At 36.7% G+C, this 7452-nt stretch overlaps 1 non-coding gene across 1 annotated transcript; it reads left to right on the top strand.

Annotated features, from left to right (window-relative positions):
- The first annotated feature begins 5470 nt into the window (after positions 1-5470).
- On the top strand, positions 5471-5576 carry LOC145096397 (small nucleolar RNA R71). Its single transcript, XR_013703805.1, has one exon. It is a non-coding gene; the product is annotated as a small nucleolar RNA R71 (small nucleolar RNA).
- The last annotated feature ends 1876 nt before the right edge of the window (positions 5577-7452 follow it).

Genomic DNA, 7452 nt, shown 5'->3' with positions numbered 1-7452 from the left:
CCACTCACATGATGATTATATCTTTTCCAAGAATAACACTTATGCTCCCACTGGCTTTGACACCTATTCAGAAATTAGTTAGACTTCTAGAAACCAATACTTATTGACTTTATTTAGAAATGTTCAGATTTCTAAAACCGAGATGCTCCAATATGCCTTTATCTAAGCTTCTCGAACTCATACACCTTTCCTTAGATAACCTATATGTGTGTTTAAACAATTCTAGAACTTATAACAATAAGTCTAAAATGTTCAGACCCATTTGCCATGTTCTCACAATTCGAACTACAAAGAGGGATGTCGTAATCATAATCAAATTTGAGAAATGCAAATTACATAATGCTATCTTCAAAATCTCTCTTAGTGAAAGCGTTTCCACACAATCATTTTCATGAAGGAGAGAAACCTTATGACACCCAGATTTTGTGGTGTGTTGCTATCCATGTGAATTTGTCATAACCATAATCATAAGAAAATAATTGTGGCAAATCCAAACTCTTATGGATCGAACTTGTCCATTCTTAATTTCTTGCCATCAAGGGTCCTACAATTGCTTCCAAGTTATTGAGCAGCTCACCCCTACCTTTCAACGAGCTTTCCATTGATTAATGTGCCTTACACCTATGTAACCTATTGAGAACTCATAGAACTCACATGCATAGTTGACCAAACTGGAATGACATGAAAACAAGAATATGTCAACACGATAGGTTAGAAACCTCAAGTCGTGTGCTAGTAATTAACAGCAGGTTTACTCATGATTAGTTCTTAAAACTTTTCAAGATCTTTAGACTCCCACTGACCTCTTGACATATTAGACTCTCTTATCAAGAAAGATTTTTTGACAAAACAAATATTCAAGAGTTAGTGTGTGTCTATATCAATACAAAGCCTACACACAATTTGGTACTAGTTGGTCGTTGTCTTATTCAAGACATCACAACTTACCAAAATGTGCAAGTGTAAGAACATTCCTACTTAAAATTTGTCACTCAAGTCGCAATCTTGGAGTCTGACTCTAAGACTTGATTTTAGAACTAAGTACGATACATCTTATTAACTTAACCACCATAACAATTCTCGATTCCTCTTCTTAACCAAACTAGTGCACTAAGGTGTCCTTAGAGGATGAATTGTAATATGGTTCCTACGATTACTAAGACGATCATAAAACACAATACAAAAGTACTCACCCTTCTTCTTAGAATGGAGAAACTTTTTATCTTTCTGCATTCATTGATTCTACTTATTCGTTCTGCCATTCATTGAAACTTTTCAATGATTCGGAATTACACTTAATCTTGTAAGTATAACCACAGTTACTAGACTTTTAGTAAATCATGACGAATAATGTTATTGTTATTTATGGTGGACTTGACCAGTGCACAACATTGTGAACTCGATCTCCTAGTCCTTCACTTGACTCTTTGTCAAGGAATTAGCCTTAAAAATTCTAAGTACCAAGATTTCTATACATTACATAATTCAAATCATATGATTCCAAGTTTCTGTCTAATTGAAACTTGGACGATGGGAATCTTCCCTTACTTAGAAAATTACGACATTACCATAAATAACATAACTAAGAATCACATCCATTTAATATTTCTTATAATAGAAACATACAGACATCAATTTTGATAATTGCCATTGCAAGGAAATATAAATAAGACAGAAACAAAATTTATTTTATTGCGGAAAAATATATCCTTACAATGTAAATAAAAACTATGCTATTACATATTCCTAAGAAATTTATCATAACTCTAAGCAGCAGCTCAAAAATCCAATCATCGAATCCATGCGATCGTAATCCATTTCTTCGCGATCAGACTCAGCTCGCTCCTTCCTTTAAGCTTCTTTTCTTTTCTTCGATCCTTCAAAACATCAAAATGTAATCTTATCACATCATGTATTAAGAATCTCCAAATAGCAACTTAATAGAGTTAGATAGTGGATTTTACCTGAAGTAGAGTCATACAACTTAACTCTCCCATTTCTTAGATCTCTCGGTAGTCAGGGCAGCTTCGTAACCAATGTCTCTTCTTTTAGCAATAGAAAAATATGGACTCTTCTGGAATGGTACATGGGACTATCTCAGGCTCAGTCTTTCTCTTACGTAGAGAAAACTTTTCTTGAATTCCAATGTTGCCATTGCCCGTAGAAGGTTGGGATATTGATTTATCAGACCAATTTGCTCGACCAGTGCGCCAAATCATTTTTGATTTAGCAGTAATAAGAAAATAAGTCAAATCAATAAGGGTCATGTCGTGGTCCATCATATAGTACTCACTAACGAACTTACCATATGATTCGGGAAGCGATTAAAGAACCAAGTTAACAACCAACTTCCTTGAGACATCGACACCCAACATCCTTAACCTATCAATGTGTGACTTCATCTTTAAGACGTTTGCACACACAGACTTTCCATTTTTGTGTCTTATTGCCAATAGTGCTTGAGTGACCTTGAACTTTTCAAGTCTTCGAACACGTAGGTCAGGGAGAATTATTGGAGGAGGTAGAGGAAGTGAAGCACCATTTCCATTTCCGCAATCCATTCGTGGAACATCATCTTCACGTGCAAAACTTTATCCAACGGATTCAGGATGACCATAGCTGTCAAACTTTGACATCTATAAAATGGGAGAAAATTCAAGTTAGTTGATTGAGTCCTTAATAAAACACCCAAATGAGATATTAAGGCTAGGACACAACGCAATATTCTATAAACTAGAAGAAGGATGTCGTAATCCAATTTGCATAATATTTGAAGGTAGGTAAATGACGATTTACCAATTTCCACCTTGAAAAACGAAAAAGAAGGTTAAGTTTTAAATGTATTGGAAACTCCTAGATCTTTTGAGATTCATTGAACTTTTCAATGGCATGTTTAAATCTTGATATGCCCCTCGATTTGTGACTGGGATGCCGAGGATCACAAAACAGGGTGTGAATAACCATGCAAACATACATGGTGACCTCAATGTTATAGTTACCTATTCGATGTGCCGGTTAACCACACACGCTCCACCGAACTATGACAAACATCGAGTCACCCTTCGCCACCTTTGCTAGAACCCAATTAGTGTGTCGGTTAACCACACACGCTCCACTAACGTCTTAGCAAGGGTACAAAGTGTAATTTAATGGAATTGCATCAATTCACTTTTGCCTAAAATAACCAAGATTGGGAATTTTTTTGTAAAACGTTTAGTTACTTTAACATTCATTATACTTTTAATGAGGAGAGGGTTTGCCCTATCCTACCCGTTCGGCTAACGACCCTCTACCAATCAAGGAAGCGATGGGTGAGAGTGGACACCCATTAAATGGCCATTTTGTAGGCCATAACCTTATACCCCCCTTATAGATCGGCTTCGAGAATGAGGCTTACTAACGGTAAGACTAGCAGTTTAAGTTATACATATATAATATTAGACTTTTAATGTTATATATAGTATAAAGGAGTATTTTACAATTTTAAAATACTAGGTGGTTTAATTTTATAAATTACACTTTAAATTTAATTAAATATAAACCATATCATTATGTATTTATTAACTATATTTTAATTATACTTTTAAGTAACTTAATAAAACCATAAAGGTGTAATTTGAACTTTTCAAAACTAGGGTTTTAGAATTTAATATTTCAAAATTAAAGTTTCAATCAAGTTTTAAATTCCAAAACTTAAGGACAAATTTTAGAAACTTTTCAAAAACTTAGGGTTTAGAATTTAAATATTACAAAATTAAACATTTTAATCAAAAAATTTAAATTCCAAAACTTGAGGGCAAGTTTTGAAATTTTTCAAAACTATCTAGATCAAATTACTATTAATTAAATTAATCAAATAATTGGTAGTTATCTAAATTTGACCTAATTCAATTTCTTACAAGATAATTCAAAAACAAAATTACAAATAATTAATATTTATCTTATAAAACAAGTAATTATCTAAATTTTGTCAATTATCTTCTATTTTGGTAAGGATAATCACCAAATATTGATAAAATTCAGATTTTATTAATGAAAAATGTTTTTGGTAATTATCCCACAACAAAATAGGTCAAAATCCTGCAAAATTAGCCATCTGCGACTCTGACTCGTCGAGTCAGCACTGAACTCGTCGAGCTCCCAATGGACTCGGAGAGTTCAGTCATGGACTCGGCGAGTCTAGCCCCCAGAAAGCAGAATTTTGCGATTTTAAGCTTGAATGATTATGAAATACATCAAATACATTATACAAATAGCCTAGGATCTGATACCACTGATGGGTTTTGAGCAAAACATCAATCCTATGGTGTACATGCATACCCTAAAGCTTCGGATCTAGTTTGTCTAATGAACATGCAATAATCATCGAAAGCTCATTAACCCAAGATCTAGCATATAATAATCAAATCAAGATATGAATTAGGGTTTAGATCTTACCTTGATTGTTATGTAGCAATAACAATCTCAATTCCTCTTGATCTTGACTCTTAAAATCTTAGTGCCTCAAATGTTGCACCTCTAATGGAGTCAAAAACACCATGAGCAACAAGATGAACAAGGAGAGAGGGAGAAGGCACCAAAAACGTCCTAGGGTTTCTTTTAGAAGGTTAGGGACGTTTTTGGCTTGCCAAGGGTTCCTTTTATAGTGAGGCTATTAGGGTTTTGAACTAGGAAACCCTAATATGACTGCTTAGGCCCTAAGCAGCCCATGAACTGCCTCCTTAGAAGCCTTGGATGAATTCTAATGGGTTTCACCATAGATTTCTTCCGCTCCAACTTCTGTGGAGTCCATTAGCCCAATATTCAACTATCACACAATTGAAAGTTCTGGTCCCCATTAATTAGTTAATGTATTTTAGTCACAAAACTAATTCTTAATTAATTCTTGACTAATATTAATTAAACAATATGATTTCTCCTTTTATATATTATTCTTATAATATATTAATAAATCATAATTAATCCTTTTCTCCTTAATTCATCCTATCAGTTGCTATGGTGAAGGCAACCCAAAAGGACCATGCTCGCAATCAGGTAAAGTACATACCAAAATAGTTATGGGCTTAGACACTAATTGATTTCCTCTTGACTTCTCATGCACTCATTTGCAATGTGTCCTGAATCTCCACAACTTACACAAATCTTTTGTCCCTGCAAAAGAAATACACACCTTTCTCTTTGCCTACACTAGAGAGTAGTAAGTCAAATTTTTTTATTTAAAGAATTAATATTAGATTTGACTTCATTTTTCCAGTTTTTGTATAGTCCAACTGAAGCAGCAGATGAAACTGGAGTGTCCCATTTCTTAGCTGAGTAATTGGTTTTTGAACCATGACTCAACTGCTCCAAGAATCGCCAAGCGTCTTCATTATCTTGCATCATGATAGTGCCGCCAGACGAGGCATTAATCGTAGTTTGATTGGCAGTGTCGACTCCATCATAAAAGAAACGTACATGTTGCCAACGAGGAAATTCATGATGCGGACATGAACGCAACAATTCCTTGAGGCGTTCAAATGCATCATGAAATTCTTCATTGGGTTTTTGTGCAAAATCTTGTATCGCTTTTCTTGTTTCCGTTGTGTTACTAGCAGGGTAAAACTATTGCAAAAATTTAGTTTTTAATTGCTCTCAAATAGTAATACTATGGGGGGCAATAGAAGTGAACCAATACTTAGCTTTTTCTTTTAAAGTGAACAGAAATAAGTGAAGTCTAAAGGAATCTCTATCAGTTCCTCACGGAGTATTCATGTTAGAAATTGCAAGGAACTTATAGAGGTGATTGTATGGATCATCGGTTTTATGGGCTCTAAGGATGGGTAAGACACTAATTAGTTGTGGCCGTACTTCCACATGGTGCTCATTTCCTTCGGTGAAGAGTATACGTGAAGCATCATCATACTCTCCAGGCTGAAAATGAGACGGCACAGATTGTTTATTAGGTTGCGGAAAGTAAAGATGATGGGATTGGTTACCTTCATTGTAGTATCCTCCATTTACATTGTTGAATCCACCATTTTATATCCTTCGGTATTGATTCCCAAAGCCTTGATTTTCGAACCCATCATTGTAGTCATTATTGCCACCATTGTGGAAATTTTGGTTGTTCCAGTTGTTGTAATTTCCGTTTCCACCCTGATTCCCTTGATTATGCTTATTACCACCGTTGTGGTTTTGATTCCAACCAATTCCATTGTCACTTCCATTATCAAAATCCCAGTCATCCTCGTTCCCGCCATTACCACCATTAACAAATTGAGGACCAACATCTCTAGGATTTTGGTTCTGATTTCTAACGTTACCACCGTTATGGTTTTCTACACTGCCTCCCATATTTTGTGCCCACTTTCCTCCGCTTCCACCATTTTGGCCACGGTTGTTTTTCTTCGGTTGTGGTTGCACTGGTTGGATGATTGGTGCACCGACATTGTTGTTGTTCCCATTGTTTCCATTGTTGTTGTTTGGGAATTGAGCTGGTGGTGGAACTAGTGGTGGAGGATTGTTGACTGCATCCTCATGCCCCTCGACCACATCTTCCACGACAACATTATCTACACTCATAGTGTTGATGTTCCTTATGGCGACCCGATTTAAGCGAGCTATTCGTTCGATTTCTGGATCAAATGTAAGCGGTGAAGAACGTCCGCTATATCTTGTATGCATGCACCGGTGTGCCTGCACAACACAAATAAAATAAACTGTAACAGCCCTGATTTCCAGGTATCTTTTACGCTTATGTTTTTGGTGTTTTGTGAGGGGACTCGGCGAGTTGGAGCTCAAACTCGCCGAGTAGGATCGCGGTTCTGGACGCGGGTTCGCGCCTGGACTCGGCGAGTCTAGGGTATGGACTCGGCGAGTCCGCGCTGTTTAATGAAACCCTGATTTCTCAGGTTTGGGACCTATTTCAAGGGCCTTAAGGCCGTCATTTGTGCTCACCAGACCCCTGAGTGAAACCCTAGCGAGTTTGAGCGCTTGGAGCAAAGCAAGGAGCCATTATTGACCTTGGAGGTGTTATATTGCAAGGGAAAGGAAGCAATAGCTAAGGGGGAATCAAGAGGAGCCACTTCCTGAAGATTTGAGGACTAGAACATCACATTTGAGGTACTACCTTCGAGCTATTCTCTGTTCTGTTGATGTTTATATTGATTTAGGGCTTATTGAGCCCTTTTGTGGCTAGATCTAGTGCTTCCTTGGTCCCTTAAGTGAGTTAGGTTCTAGATCTGGACCTTTGGAGGTCCAGAGTGTCCCTTTGCCCAAGCTTTTTATGAATCCATGGGGGTTCTGGATTGGGGTCTTTGTGCTTAAGGTCAAAACACCATTTATGAGTCATGGGGTGTGTTATGAACACCAAGATGTGGACTTTACGTGATAAATAAGCTTAGGAGGGCCAGATCTATGAGTTATTGGAGCGGATCTGACCTTAGAAGCAAGTTTAAGTTGATGCATGGCATG

Source organism: Lactuca serriola, chromosome 3 (assembly GCF_051521515.1).
Source record: "Lactuca serriola cultivar US96UC23 chromosome 3, Lser_US96UC23_V15, whole genome shotgun sequence".
NCBI classification, from domain to species: domain Eukaryota; kingdom Viridiplantae; phylum Streptophyta; class Magnoliopsida; order Asterales; family Asteraceae; genus Lactuca; species Lactuca serriola.
This window is presented reverse-complemented; position numbering and strand designations above follow the sequence as displayed.